The 16,470-nt window shown below is 43.8% G+C and overlaps 1 protein-coding gene and 2 long non-coding RNA genes across 5 annotated transcripts in view; 2 read left to right on the top strand and 1 right to left on the bottom strand.

Moving 5' to 3' along the window:
- The window catches only part of PFKL (phosphofructokinase, liver type), an 800,878-nt gene that overhangs the window by 476,387 nt on the left and 308,021 nt on the right, over window positions 1–16,470 (top strand). The gene's annotated exons all lie outside the window — the stretch shown is intronic.
- LOC134943574 (uncharacterized) lies at window positions 698–3,724 on the bottom strand. Of its 3 annotated transcripts, none has more exons than XR_010181618.1 (6): window positions 3,662–3,724; window positions 3,515–3,574; window positions 3,175–3,303; window positions 1,603–1,698; window positions 1,406–1,518; window positions 698–1,175 (listed from the first exon to the last, which is right to left on the bottom strand). It is a non-coding gene; the product is annotated as an uncharacterized LOC134943574 (long non-coding RNA). The 3 variants fall into 3 exon arrangements; XR_010181617.1 differs by having other exon boundaries at window positions 3,144–3,303; XR_010181619.1 differs by lacking the exons at window positions 3,175–3,303; window positions 3,515–3,574; window positions 3,662–3,724 and adding an exon at window positions 2,531–2,562.
- Window positions 8,442–8,996, top strand: LOC134943575 (uncharacterized). Its single transcript, XR_010181620.1, has 3 exons — window positions 8,442–8,504; window positions 8,592–8,651; window positions 8,863–8,996. It is a non-coding gene; the product is annotated as an uncharacterized LOC134943575 (long non-coding RNA).

The raw sequence follows: 16,470 nt of genomic DNA on the forward strand, positions 1-16,470 counted from the left end.
CTGTTTCCCAGGAACCAAACACCAGTTCAACTTCCACAAAAAAATATATATTTGACAATATATAACTACTACAATAATGTCAAATCAGGCACTTCTACTAATGATTAAACCACAATGGTATTATACATTACAAGATTGCTGCTATAATTAAAATAGCATGGCAGCTCCTACAAGGTCTTCTGGTGACCTCAATTCAATCACTAATTTCATATATATATATTTTTATTTATTTATATTAATATTATAGTATACATACACTATATATTGTTAATAAGGGGCGCACATATACTGTTATTAAAAAAAATTCACAATTTTATTAAAAATATGTTAATATCAATCTAGACCGCTAGTAACATTATTCAGTATAATATTCGCAGTGGATACATATAGAGATACGTTTGTATGGTCTTAATATACATTCAGCAGTGTTTGAATTAAGATCTCAGCGGAACTCACACACACAACAGGTATTGTGCATATTCATGTTGCAAAGTGTGTTACAAACATGATTCAAATGTATCTCTATATGTATCCAATGTGAATATTATACTTAATAATGTTGCTAGCTGTCTAGATTCGTATTAACATATTTTTAATAAAATTGTGAAATTCTGAATAGTATATGTGCGCTCCTTATTAACAATTTATAGTGTATGTATATTTTATTTATATATATATATATATATATATACTCCACAAACACTCTCCTGCGCTAATTGGTTTCAAAATAGGCGATTAGGTATAGCTATCTCTAGGATGGGCTGATTGCTTCCTCTGAGTTCCTCGTTAGGAGGAACTGAGCAAAGAAAATAGAGTATAGAAAAAGAGGAAAAATGGCGCCCCAGGGGTTTACAAATACCCTTATACAAAGACTATTGCTTAACAGGATTTACAATCAATATTTATACAGGTTTTTAAAACACATAACGGACTGTACTTTTCATAAAAATTTATTAAAACAATTATACAGAAACATGAAGTTTATCCATCATTATTACATGTACATTATGATGTAGTTTCTCCTACAGAAATCCATCAATGGGATGTGGAGGAAAGAAGGCAACCTTTCTGTTGTATCCTTATTCTTCCTCATTAAATATTCGGAGATAACATCAACAAGAAATACAGTAACCCAACACGTTTCGTCTAGGAACTGGACTTCATCAGGGGTGCGTCTAGAAATTATAGAACAACCATTCAATAAAATATATGAATACATGAAAATACATAAAAAAAATGTACAAACAATCCAAAAGAACAGTCCGAAAAAACAACAAAAACGGGCAAGACAAGGGAAAAAACGAAAACATGGAATGAGCAGTTGATAATCTCACATAATTAGAAGAGACTTTAAGATGTTATTCATAAATATGGTAGACCGAAAAAGATTTTATGTTAGACATACCTTAGATAATAATGTCTATCCAAGAGAGTGATGGGCCTAGATCATTGGCCGAATAGGTTCATACGTGGGCTTCCAAACATCAATGAGGCGTGAAATAAGGGCATAAAGTCAGCCTAATTGGGAATATAACAAGTTCTTGAAGGGATCTATTATCTAAATTCAATTAAACCGTAGAGGTTGAATAATGTACAACATACCTCGTGAATCTGGTAACTCAGATTACGAAGAGCTCAAAAGGGAAGCATTCATATGAAAAAAAGAGGAATCAGCAACTTCATGCACACATGGAGGACCTAATGAGTTAATTATCATTTGTTAGTCTCACCTTATCATGGTGAAAGGTATACATAAAGGGAGGGCCTAAACTCAGATACCACTCATTTCAAGAATCACTAGTATATAAACACCTTCACATCTGAAATGTGAGGACTAGTCAGACCATAAAGATATGTTCTAGGAGATTACTATTAATCTTTCCATACGTCATAGACCTTAACCGTCATTTAAAAAATAAAAATGGGCGTGTATTACCTCTAGTCTAATTTTTCTGTCTTTTTAGACTAGAAGTAAAAAAATAAATTACTTATATATGAAGCACATGTGCTGATGAATCTGCATCTTATCAATGAAGACTCTATTCACTATTGTAATTAATCTATTAACATTAAGATTCCACAAGCACAAAATACATTAATCATAACATACCTCAGAAGTCACAATACAGGTGAAAAATGCAGAAATCTATACAGAGTCCTTATGGTATCTTATGGATATGATACCTAGAGGACTTAATTGTATAACAACAGTTAGGACCTATGTTAACTAAGTCCCAATCTGAGAACACGTGTATAATCACACTAATTAAAACCAATTGACCCAGGGATATATGGAAACAGACAGCAAAAACTCTAAAGAAACCACCACTTAATTACCAACAGGTGGACAATGAAAGGAAGCTGTGCTAGGAGTATAAGATTGCACAGCCCAGCATGAAGGCTTAAAAATAAAAATATATCTCAGCAATTTAGCAAAGTATGAATACATATTTGTGTAAAAAGAAATCCAGCATCAACTTAAGCTAAATAGAGCCTGGTGTAGAATGTCATAAAGACAAGTTTTCCTTACCTTCCAAATAGTGATCAGCAGTGAGCCAGTGATCATGCAATGAAGCATGGAGGCTAAGTGCATGTTTATATAGGAGGAACTTTGATGACCTCACTTCCTTCAATGATACTAATTAGTGTTTAAATGACTGTGAATAACTAGTATTATGAAGTAAAAAAGGGGATCTTTATAAATCCCCTATAGCAATGCAAGTATATAATTATTTTACAACTAGTGAAAATTACCATAAACCTAAAGTTAAGCCATATATAATTTAATTAATTGGTTTTCCCAAAATACCCTGCTGTGGCTAGTATCTATGTGAATTAAATGTGGTTCTGATTGACAGCTAACGGAGCCTATAGAGAAGTGAATGGGAGTGGAGGCGGGACATAAACTTTTCACATTTATTCTAATTGGTGTCCGTTAGGACAGGCCTCCCCAGCAAGGCGATTTCGGTTGCCCATAGCAACTCCAAACGCGCTGCCCTCAGTCGCGCCGACGCTGGAGCTGAAAGCCCCGTCATCAGGCGCCACAGGTTGTTAGTCAGACCGGGAAGTCAGGGAGACATATATGTATGTGTGTGTATTTAAAAAAAAAAAATATATATATATATATATATATATATACACACCAACTACCACCTGGGTGGAAGGTGCACTCACGCCCAGAGATCAGTCTCTGAATTCACTTGTAAATTCAATATAATTTTATTCAGGTTCACTGTTGATGCCGTTTTTCATCGACGTTTCGGTCCATGTGAGGACCTTTATCAAGATTGGCACTTAAAACACCTATACAATCAGAAACAATTAAAATTAATATGTATAAGAACCCAGATTATTCAACACCAGCACCACCAGTGCCTCCCAGGCCCTATAGACTGTCACCAAACAGCAAAATCGTGCTTTAAAAAATATCTCAATCCATGTGTGATTTAGAGACGCCTCCACCCTTAGATATCACCTTACACTGAGTAAATATTCTTTCTCAACAAGTAGTTACCTGGACAACATACCAGATCACACTGATGTACTAGATGGCTTTTTCAACATAGTAAAAATGCTGCAAGAAATGATAACCTATTAGATAAATTACAAATAACTAAATGGTATAAGGCAAACACCTAAGGCCACCCATTGAAAATCATACCTAGTCATTTATAGGAACAGCACATGGCAGCTGAAGGCTCAAAGCATATTTCAAACACTAAATCTGTAATTAAAAGGCAAAAAAGAAATGATCACAAACCATAGTCCTATGTCAGAGAGTAGCTGCAGGAGAACCATACTCACTGTTCAAGTGTCCAGAGCCAAATGAGAGCTGCATGTAGTTCAGCCTCAGCTGACAGCTATTTAAGGATCAACCACAGGAAGTGCCAATTAGAAAAATTAACATAGACTAAACCACGCTTCAAAAGATTGCTGCTCAGAGATCACAACCAGACCCACTGAGTAAATGCTACAAAGCCTACAAGACAGGCTAATGATGTATCGCTAGGATAAGCGACTTAAATATGGGAAAATTTTGTAGTTTAACGTGGCAAAAGCCGGAGACGTGTCTTTTGCGTTCCACCGGCAGGAAGTCCCTGCGTTCCACTCAGCGGAAGTACCGCTACTCTGCGTTCCACCGGCGGGAAGTCCCTGCGTTCCACTCGAAGGAGAAGCCGTTGCTCGGCTCACCAACGGACTACATACTCATAGAAAAAATGTGTAACTAGATGAGGGGTGCTCACAGATGGCGAACATCCACCCGGGTTAGAAGTTCAATAATCCAGTCCGCACATAATTTGAGAGAACGTGGGGATCACAACTACTATCCGCTTAGCCGGAAGTGACATCATACACTATACTGGGCTAGCCCATGTGGAGGCTGTCAATCACCAGAAACGTCACGTATATGTCAATAAGAAAATAGGATAATAAGAGGGCCCCAGATCCAATGACCACACTCACCCAATACATCTAAACCGACATACATCTAGTCAATAGAACATATTGAATACTACATTAGTATAATATTATAGCAAAAAAGTTTTAGTGATAATAGGTGGTCAAGGGTACAGGGGGTGGTGCGATCATTGGATTCAATGAGCCCTCATGACATGTCAAGGACCTGGGATGGCTCCGGGAAACATAAAAAACATATAAAACATAAGCAAAGACACATAAATAGATGCCCTTACTTTCTTAATCACTATACATAGAAAAAACATACATAAAAAACATAAAACATAAAACAAAAAACACAAGTTCAGACCCACTCCTTATATGATAATCATATCAGAATGCCCTTCGTCCTCAAAACACAAGACATCTTCAATAGAATCCAACATCCGAAAAGGAATTGGACTCTAAAGAAAAATGTTAAGGGGGTTGGCCTCATTGAGGCCCCTTGGAGACACCGTGTTGAGTTTGTGTATCCAAAAACTTTCCCTCTGTTTGAGCAATAGGGTACGATCACCTCCACTTGTGGGTGGAGGTACCCAATCGATAAGCTGGCACTTCAGGGCAGATACTTGGTGTCTAACTGACACGAAATGTCGTGCTACGGGTTTATCAGAAGAACCCACATTAAGGGCCGTATGTATAGATGACCGATGGTTGGCCATCCGGTCGCGAAAAGGACGCGTCGTCAATCCGACATAACATAACCCACATGGGCATTTTAGAAGATAAATAACGTGGTCCAATCGACAGTGTAGATGATACCTGATAAATATTTTTTTCCCTGTGTGGGGATGATACAAAAAGGAACCAGTGATCATAGATCTGCACGTAGTGCACCCCCCGCAGGAAAAGCTGCCAGGTTTGGCCTGCATAAGCTGGATGTGGGACTTGTTCTGTTCGGGGAATGTCGTGGGTCTCATTAACAATTGTTTTAGGTTAGCCCCTCGTTTATATGCAACCATGGGAGCTGGTGTTTTTAGGAACGGCAAATTGCTGTCAGTGGCTATTATTGGCCAATGTTTCCGTAGGGCTTTTCTAGTGGCATTTGTAGAACTATCAAACTGAGTGGAACAGATCATACGATTATTGCGAGTAGCATTTCTAACCTGTTGTCCGTTAAAAATGCTATTCGCTTTATTGAGGCAACGTGTAAGAATACCTCTAGAGTACCCTCGCTCAAGAAAGCGAGAAGTAATTTCAGTACATTGCTGGTCTTTGAGTGTTGGGTTGGAATTGATCCTAATAGCTCTGAGATACTGGGATATGGGCAATCCCTCTTTAAGAGCTGGGGGATGGTGGCTATTTGCGTGCAGCGTCAGATTGCGATCCGTAGGTTTACGGTACATGGAGGTGTCCAGTCGATCACCAGTTCTGGTGATGCTGACATCCAGGAAATTGATATTAGTGGCAGATACAGAGTATGTGAACTTGATGGGACTATCTAATGCATTCAATTGGTTCACCATATCAAGAAATTCAGACTCTGTGCCTTCCCAAAGCAAAAAGACGTCATCGATGAACCGTTTAAAGAAAGCAATCTTGTGCCCATATCTAGGCAGCAAATGAGTATTTTCATAATGCGCCATGAACAAATTTGCGTAAGCGGGGGCCAAATTCGATGCGAATGGGGTCTAATTTGGCCCCCGCTTACGCAAATTTGTTCATGGCGCATTATGAAAATACTCATTTGCTGCCTAGATATGGGCACAAGATTGCTTTCTTTAAACGGTTCATCGATGACGTCTTTTTGCTTTGGGAAGGCACAGAGTCTGAATTTCTTGATATGGTGAACCAATTGAATGCATTAGATAGTCCCATCAAGTTCACATACTCTGTATCTGCCACTAATATCAATTTCCTGGATGTCAGCATCACCAGAACTGGTGATCGACTGGACACCTCCATGTACCGTAAACCTACGGATCGCAATCTGACGCTGCACGCAAATAGCCACCATCCCCCAGCTCTTAAAGAGGGATTGCCCATATCCCAGTATCTCAGAGCTATTAGGATCAATTCCAACCCAACACTCAAAGACCAGCAATGTACTGAAATTACTTCTCGCTTTCTTGAGCGAGGGTACTCTAGAGGTATTCTTACACGTTGCCTCAATAAAGCGAATAGCATTTTTAACGGACAACAGGTTAGAAATGCTACTCGCAATAATCGTATGATCTGTTCCACTCAGTTTGATAGTTCTACAAATGCCACTAGAAAAGCCCTACGGAAACATTGGCCAATAATAGCCACTGACAGCAATTTGCCGTTCCTAAAAACACCAGCTCTCATGGTTGCATATAAACGAGGGGCTAACCTAAAACAATTGTTAATGAGACCCACGACATTCCCCGAACAGAACAAGTCCCACATCCAGCTTATGCAGGCCAAACCTGGCAGCTTTTCCTGCGGGGGTTGCACTACGTGCAGATCTATGATCACTGGTTCCTTTTTGTATCATCCCCACACAGGGAAAAAAATATTTATCAGGTATCATCTACACTGTCGATTGGACCACGTTATTTATCTTCTAAAATGCCCATGTGGGTTATGTTATGTCGGATTGACGACGCGTCCTTTTCGCGACCGGATGGCCAACCATCGGTCATCTATACATACGGCCCTTAATGTGGGTTCTTCTGATAAACCCGTAGCACGACATTTCGTGTCAGTTAGACACCAAGTATCTGCCCTGAAGTGCCAGCTTATCGATTGGGTACCTCCACCCACAAGTGGAGGTGATCGTACCCTATTGCTCAAACAGAGGGAAAGTTTTTGGATACACAAACTCAACACGGTGTCTCCAAGGGGCCTCAATGAGGCCAACCCCCTTAACATTTTTCTTTAGAGTCCAATTCCTTTTCGGATGTTGGATTCTATTGAAGATGTCTTGTGTTTTGAGGACGAAGGGCATTCTGATATGATTATCATATAAGGAGTGGGTCTGAACTTGTGTTTTTTGTTTTATGTTTTATGTTTTTTATGTATGTTTTTTCTATGTATAGTGATTAAGAAAGTAAGGGCATCTATTTATGTGTCTTTGCTTATGTTTTATATGTTTTTTATGTTTCCCGGAGCCATCCCAGGTCCTTGACATGTCATGAGGGCTCATTGAATCCAATGATCGCACCACCCCCTGTACCCTTGACCACCTATTATCACTAAAACTTTTTTGCTATAATATTATACTAATGTAGTATTCAATATGTTCTATTGACTAGATGTATGTCGGTTTAGATGTATTGGGTGAGTGTGGTCATTGGATCTGGGGCCCTCTTATTATCCTATTTTCTTATTGACATATACGTGACGTTTCTGGTGATTGACAGCCTCCACATGGGCTAGCCCAGTATAGTGTATGATGTCACTTCCGGCTAAGCGGATAGTAGTTGTGATCCCCACGTTCTCTCAAGTTATGTGCGGACTGGATTATTGAACTTCTAACCCGGGTGGATGTTCGCCATCTGTGAGCACCCCTCATCTAGTTACACATTTTTTCTATGAGTATGTAGTCCGTTGGTGAGCCGAGCAACGGCTTCTCCTTCGAGTGGAACGCAGGGACTTCCCGCCGGTGGAACGCAGAGTAGCGGTACTTCCGCTGAGTGGAACGCAGGGACTTCCTGCCGGTGGAACGCAAAAGACACGTCTCCGGCTTTTGCCACGTTAAACTACAAAATTTTCCCATATTTAAGTCGCTTATCCTAGCGATACATCATTAGCCTGTCTTGTAGGCTTTGTAGCATTTACTCAGTGGGTCTGGTTGTGATCTCTGAGCAGCAATCTTTTGAAGCGTGGTTTAGTCTATGTTAATTTTTCTAATTGGCACTTCCTGTGGTTGATCCTTAAATAGCTGTCAGCTGAGGCTGAACTACATGCAGCTCTCATTTGGCTCTGGACACTTGAACAGTGAGTATGGTTCTCCTGCAGCTACTCTCTGACATAGGACTATGGTTTGTGATCATTTCTTTTTTGCCTTTTAATTACAGATTTAGTGTTTGAAATATGCTTTGAGCCTTCAGCTGCCATGTGCTGTTCCTATAAATGACTAGGTATGATTTTCAATGGGTGGCCTTAGGTGTTTGCCTTATACCATTTAGTTATTTGTAATTTATCTAATAGGTTATTATTTCTTGCAGCATTTTTACTATGTTGAAAAAGCCATCTAGTACATCAGTGTGATCTGGTATGTTGTCCAGGTAACTACTTGTTGAGAAAGAATATTTACTCAGTGTAAGGTGATATCTAAGGGTGGAGGCGTCTCTAAATCACACATGGATTGAGATATTTTTTAAAGCACGATTTTGCTGTTTGGTGACAGTCTATAGGGCCTGGGAGGCACTGGTGGTGCTGGTGTTGAATAATCTGGGTTCTTATACATATTAATTTTAATTGTTTCTGATTGTATAGGTGTTTTAAGTGCCAATCTTGATAAAGGTCCTCACATGGACCGAAACGTCGATGAAAAACGGCATCAACAGTGAACCTGAATAAAATTATATTGAATTTACAAGTGAATTCAGAGACTGATCTCTGGGCGTGAGTGCACCTTCCACCCAGGTGGTAGTTGCGGTATATTGGTGGCCTCTTTGGTCATTAGGAGCACCCGCCGTCGTTACCATATATTGATGAGAGTGCAGGACTTTCCAAGGATATATATATATATATATATATATATATATAATTAGCAACTTCCACAAAAGTCTCAGCATGACTGTGCCTCCCCACCCCGAGGGGATCTCGAGGAGGGAACTCGTCTGCGTCACTTCAGCCGCATCTGGGACAGCTCCTTGAGAGCAGTGATTTCGAGCCTGGAGGAACTGGAGTTCATGGTCTCTCTGGATATAAAGGATGCTTATCTCCATATCCCAATTTGGCTGCCTCACCAGGCTTCCCTGCGGTTTGCCCTGCTGAACGATCACTACCAGTTCCAGGCGCTACCCTACGGCCTGTCCACAGCTCCGAGGGTAATCACCAAGGTGATGGCGGAGATGATGTTCCAGCTCCAGGTCCAAGCGGTCAATATTGTCCCTTATCTGGACGATCTATTGATAAAGGCAAGAGCCAGGGAACTTTTATAGCTTCGTATAGAACGCACTATCCAACTTCTGTCACACCATAGGTGGAGCCTCAATTTACAGAAGTCCCAATGGGAGCAAACTCAGCGGCTCCTGTTCCTGGTAATATGGCTGGATACTGTGGCCCTGAAAGTGTTCCTCCCAGAGGACAAAGCAAGAACACTTCAGGAGATGGTGCGACTAGTCCTACGGCCTCCTCAGATATCCATTCATCTTTGCATAAAGTTGTTGGAAAGATGGTAGCCTCCTACGAAGCCATTCAATATGGAAGGTTCCATGCCAGAACGTTTCAATTGGATCTCCTGAGCAAGTGGTCCGGATCACATCTTCAGATGCACCAGATAATTTGTCTGTCACCTCAGGCCAGGATCTCCCTCCTATGGTGGTTGCAGTCCTCTAACCTACTGGAAGGTCGCAGTTTTGGGATTCAGGATTGGATCCTCCTCACGACAGATGCAAACCTGAGAGGATGGGGAGCTGTCACCCAAGGGGCTCAGTTCTATGGCAGATGGTCAACCCACGAAGCCCTTCTTCTAATCAACATTCTAGAACTTTGGGTGATCTACAGTGCTCTGCTTCAGGCCTCTCCTCTGCTCAGGGATCGGTCGATCCAGGTTCAGTCGGACAACGCCACGGCATTGGCTTACATAAATCGACAAGGAGGGACAAAAAGCAGACCCTGCGTGCGAGAGGTGTTGAAAATTCTCGTCTGGGCAGAACGAAACACAGGAGCAATGTCCGTGATCTTCATTCCGGGGGTGGACAACTGGGAAGCAGACTTCCTCAGTCGCCACGATCTCCACCCAGTAGAGTGGAGTATCTACCACCTGGTGTTTCAACAGATTATCGACTTGTGGGGCTGCCCACAGATAGACTTGATGGCTTCTCGACTCAACAGGAAGCTTCCCTGGTATTGCTCAAGAACCAGGGACCCTCAAGCAATAGACGCACTGACGTCTCCTTGGCCTTATTGGTTGGTCTACCTGTTTCATCTGATTCCGTTGCTCCCGAGGGCGCTCAAATGAATCAGGAATCAGGGAGTCCAGGCAATTCTGGTTGCCCCAGAATGGCCTCGGAGGGTGTGGTACACAGATCTTCTGGACATGTCCGTGACAGAACCTTGGCCTTTGCCACTGAGAAAAGATCTTCTGCAACAGGGCCCATTCGTCTACCCGGACTTACGGCGACTTCGTTTGACGGCTTGGAAATTGAGCAGAACATCCTAGCTCGCAAAGGCCTTTCCAAGAAGGTTCTTGCAACCATGATTCAGGCCAGAAAACCTGTAACGTCAAAACACTATCATTATATCTGGAGGAGATAGGTCTCCTGGTGCGAGGAATGCACATATCCACCTGCAGAGTTCCACTTAGGACGTCTCTTACGTTTCCTGCAGGCTGGTATGGATAAAGGCTTACGTCTGGGTTCCCTTAAGGTCCAGATTTCAGCTCTCTCAATTTTCTTCCAGAAGATTTTGACAGTGTTGCCAGAAGTTCAGACCTTCTTGCAGGGAGTTCTCCACATACAACCTGTGGTGTTGGATTTTCTGCAGTCCTCCTGGTTTGAAGCTTTGACGAAGGTAGAAGGCAAGTACCTCACTTGGAAGACTGTGATGTTGCTGACCCTGGCTTCTGCTAGGCCTGTCTCAGAATTGGGGGCCTTATTGTTTAGTAGTCCCTACTTGGGGTTAAATTTACTTAAATGGAAGTTCTATTTAAGATGGGATGTTGCCCATAGCAACCAATCACATTCTTCTCATTTATCTAGCACCTTCTAGAAGATAATTCCTGGAATCTGATTGGTTGCTATAGGCAACATCCCATCCTAAATAGAACTCCCATCTTAGTAAATTTACCCCTTGGTCTTTTACGAGGACAGAGCTGAGCTCAGGACTAGACAGCAGTTCCTGCCGAAGGTTGTCTCTGCATTCCACTTGAATCAACCGATTGTAGTCCTATCAAGTTTTGGTACATCTGCTCCTCCGGAGTCGTTAGATGCTGTGAGAGCCTTCAAGATCTATGTCCGGAAAATGGCTCGGATCAGAAAGACTGATTCTTTGTTTGTACTATATGATGCTTAGTGGAAGGGTTGCCCTGCTTCTAAGCAGTCCATTGCTCATTGGATTAGGTTGACTATCCAACAGGCCTATGTGTCGGCATCCTTACCTGTTCCACAGTCTCTGAAGGCCCACTCTACAAGATCAGTGACATCTTCCTGGGGGGCTGCCCGTGGAGTCTCGGCGCTGCAACTATGCCAAGCTGCTACCTGGTTGGGGAAGAACTCTTTTGTGAATTACTACAAGTTTGATACCCTGGCCAAAGAGGATACCCAGTTTGGGCAGGCGGTACTGCAGGCGTCTCCGCACGTTCCCGCCCGTTCATGATGCGTTGGGTGTCCCCATCATATTAAGTAAACCCCAGTATCCCTTATGGATGCCAGAGAAAATGTGATTTTAATACCTACCGGAAAATCCCTTTCTCATAATCCAGAAGGGATACTGGATGCCCGCCTCAGTGCGTTAACTACTCTGCAGGTTTTTTATTTTCCAAAAGTTACCTGTTGAGCTGTTGCTGTTTTGCTCCAGCCGTTGCTGGTTGTTTTATGCTATGGTGTACAGGTGTGTGAATCTCACCACTCGTTATGATGTTCCTTCTCTCAAGTATTTCCTTTCTCCTTCGGCATTATTTTACTTAGAACTGCCTGTGGGAGGGGGCATAGAGGGGAGGAGCCATCACACCCAGTTGAAGAAATTTAAAGTGCACCGGCTCCTTTGGACCCCTTCTATATCCCATCGTGTTACGTAAACCCCAGTATCCCATATGGTCTACAAGAAAGGAATTTACCGGTAGGTATTACACTCCCGTTTTTGGCATAATGGGCAGTGGACTTTAGGAACCGTTGTCAATTATACGGAGATCTCTGGGGCATAAAAACAGGCTACTCATACACTCCAACTGTAGCACCCCACGACCAGAGAATGTTCCTAATCACTCCCCAGGACTTATGCGTAGTATGAGGCAGAGGGGCTGGGGCACAGTTGAATGCAGGTTCTTTTGCCATGTATATTGTATGTTTTTGGGTGGCATATACTCTGGAACCATGCAAATGCATCTCCACTTACGAATAAATTGCTGTGACTGGGCTGTAATGGTATTTTCTCATGTAGGTAAAGTTTACCTACTTGTTGATGGAATTGCTGGCTATGCAGTTTGCGCATACGTATTCAGGGACGTGTGGTGAGGTAAATGGCTCAGGAGGCACTGGCTAGTACCAGAGACAGATTTATACACAATATGTGAGCCAAAGTGTTGATGTGGGCATTATACAAAGGTACAGCAGTATCTACTACTGGAAATTTGGTGAGATTTGATCAGAGATGTGGGGAAAACAGGCAGTAGAAACATTGCCTCACCTGTCATAGAGTTTGGAATATAAAAATGATTAGAATAATACAAAGAAGATATTTCTAATATGCTTTGTATTTTTCATATACAGTACTTTATTGCTCAAAACTCTGGCGTCAATGTTAGCTCCTCCCTCTATGCCCCTCCTACCAGACTCTGTTTAGAAAATGTGCCCGGAGGAGCCGCTCACAGCTAGGGGAGCTCTCCTGAGTTTTCCTGGTTAATTTTTTTTTAGAGTTTATTATTTTACAGGGAGGCTGCTGGCAACAGCTTCCCTGCAGCGAGGGACTGAGGGGGAGAAGTGTCCGCCCTGCGGGGTCTGAGCCACTATCTCCGCTGACTGGACACTGAGCTCCAGAGAGGTCTGATCGTTCTCCACCACAGTGAACCGCTCACCCCAGCAGCATGCCGCCACCCCCTTGCAGAGCTGAGGAATCTGTGGCGAGTGAGACACCGACCCGCCTAGCAAGCGGGGGGTCAGTGTGAAGATGGCGGCACAGGGTAGGAGCGCAGTATTAACTGCGCTCCAAGGATGGCTCAGTGGTACATAGTGTGGCGCTGTGAGAGTCGCCCTGAGCCAGCGCGACACCCTACACAGGTCCAGAAGCCTGTCGGGTTCCCCGGATCTCAGCCAGCACTAATTCCTCAGGCCAGTATAATCCATGAAGAGCGGGAAGACCGTACCATTAAATGGGCGGAGCTTCTCCTCAGAGTGGACCCAGCAGCGTTTCAGCGCGTTTTTCCTGCCTGCACAGTACTGAGAAGGAGAATCAGGTCCCTCCACAGCAATTCCAGCTATCTGTAAACGGTACCAGTGGGTTGTAAAAGGGGGAAGGGTGGGGTGTGAGGCTGTAATACTGTCCTGTTTAGGTACACAGTCAGTGCTGACAAGGGGTCGCCTGTTGGTAAAAGTGCTGTGTGTGGTTTGGCTCCAATCTCTGTCTCTCTTGCCATTCTTGGGGGGGAAACTGTCTGCCCTCACCTGTGTGTGTGTGTGTGTGTGTGTGTGTGTGTGTGTGTGTGTGTGTGTGTGTGTGTGTGGAGTGTTTGGTGGTCTCCTTTAGCTATGTGCAGCGAAACAGTGTCATATGCTGCAGAGGATTTGTCCTGCCAGGATGATCCCATTCCATGTAATCAGAATAGCACTGGTTTAGCACAGATACCAGCAAGGGGGCCTGAGTGCTTTTCCTCTATCAAATCTTGAATTTCTCAGATTTCTGACAGGGTTGCAAGTAATGAATCTGCAACTCAGGTATTACAGAGCTCTGTGGCAGTATGGCCGGTTTCTAGTACCTCAGGATGCTCCGCTATATACCCCCATAAGCGTGCGCTTGTGCTTGTGCATGTCACACAAGACGACACGTATACCGATTCTGACACCACAGACGGTGATGGGGATGTGTTACGGGGGTCCGCATCTCTTGCAATGGGTGGTGCAGTTGATGATAGAGGCTATCAAGGATGTGTTGAATATTAATGATACCACACCTGAGCAGGTTGAGGAGGCCTTTTTCACTGAAAATAAAAAAGCCTCGCTAACCTTCCCTGCGTTAAAAGGAATTGATTGCTATATTTGAGAAAGCATGGGAAAACCGTGAGAAAATATTCCAGGTCCCTAAAAGGGTATAGGTGGCGTTTCCTTTCCCTGAGGACCGTCCAATACCATCTTTAGGGATGGTAGATTTAAGTCCAAGAAACCTGCCGCTGCAGGTTCCCAGGAACAAAAGCCTGCTTCAGGTACGCCAAAGTCCTCCGCATGATGGTGGACAGTGCGGCCTGGAGGTGGGGCCGGTGGGAACGAAACTCAGACACTTCAGTCACGTCTGGGTATCGTCCGGCCTGGATCCCTGGGTGATAGATATTGTATCCCAGGGTACAGATTGGAATTTCAAAGTCTCCCTCCTCATCATTTTTTCAAATCAGGCTTGCCAGCTCTGTTGGCAGACAGCACTGTACTACAAGAAGCTGTCCAAAAGCTTGTGGAGGCACAGGTCATTGTGTCAGTTCCTCCTCCTGCACAGGCCACAGGTTACTATTCGAACCTTTTCGTGGTACCGAAACCGGATGGTTCAGTCAGGCCCATTCTGAACCTAAAATCATTGAACCCCTTTCTAAAGGAGTTCAAGTTCAAGATGGAGTCTCTCAGGTCGGTGATATCAGGTCTGGAAGAGCGGGAATTCCTGGTATCCCTGGATATCAAGGATGCATACCACCACATTCCGATATGGTTGCTGCATCAGGCTTATCTCCGTTTCGCATTGCTGGACTGTCATTTCCCGTTCCAGGCCCTGCCATTCGGCCTCTCCACAGCACCAAGGGTGTTTACCAAGGTGATGGCAGAGATGATTACTCTCCTCCGCAAACAGGGGGTGAACATCATTCTATATCTGGATGATTTGCTGATAAAGGCATCGTCCAAGGAGAAGCTGCTGCAGTCCACTGTTCTCACAACACGCCTCCTCAAGAGTCATGGTTGGATTCTGAACCGTCCAAAGTCACATTTGGAACCAACCTCGATGTTGTCCTTTCTGGGAATGATCCTGGACACAGAAGTGCAGAATGTGTTTCTTCAGCAGGAAAAGGCGTTGGTGATACAAACTATGGTCCGGGATGTCCTGAAGCCAGCCCGGGTGTCGGTTTATCAGTGCATTCGCCTGTTGGGAAAGATGGTGGCCTCTTACAAGGCTCTCCAGTACGGGAGGTTCCACGCTCAGACCTTCCAACTGGATCTTCTGGACAAGTGGTCGGGATCTCTTCTCCACATGCACCAGAGAATTCGTCTGTCGCTGAGGGCCAGGATTTCGCTCCTCTGGTGGTTACAATTACCTCACCTTCTGTCACTGAAAGCCAGGATTTCACTCCTCTGGTGGCTGCAAATACCTCACCTTCTGGAAGGCTGCAGGTTCGGGATTTAGGACTGTATCCTTCTAACCACAGATGCAAGACTTCGGGGCTGGGGCTCAGTCACTCAGGGGGAAACCTTCCAAGGAAGGTGGTAAAGCCTGGAATCCAGTCTTCCAATACACATTCTGGAACTAAGAGCTGTCTACAACGGTCTTCTCCAAACGTCTCATCTTCTGCGAGATCGAGCCATTCAAGTACAGTTAGACAATGTAACGACGGTGGCCTACATAAACTGACAGGGCGTAACGAAGAGCAGAGCTGCAATGTCAGAGGTAACGATAATCATCCTCTGGACAGAAGAACACGCGTTGGCGCTGTCAGCAATCTTTATTCTGGGAGTAGACAACTGGGAAGCAGACTTCCTCAGCAGACACGATCTCCATCCAGGAGAGTGGGGCCTCCACCCGGAGGTGTTCACGGAGGTGACAGATCTTTGCAGTGTACCTCAAATAGACATGATGGCCTCCCGTCTCAACAAGAAGCTTCGGAGGTATTGTTCCAGGTCAAGAGACCCGCAAGCCATGGCAGTGGACGGCCCTGGTGTCTCCATGGGTGTTCCAATCTGTGTACGTGTTTCCTCCACTTCCACTCATTCCAAGAGTTCTAAAACTCATAAGGAGAACGAGAGTTCAGGC

The sequence above is a fragment of the Pseudophryne corroboree genome, chromosome 7, assembly GCF_028390025.1.
Source record: "Pseudophryne corroboree isolate aPseCor3 chromosome 7, aPseCor3.hap2, whole genome shotgun sequence".
Taxonomy (NCBI): domain Eukaryota; kingdom Metazoa; phylum Chordata; class Amphibia; order Anura; family Myobatrachidae; genus Pseudophryne; species Pseudophryne corroboree.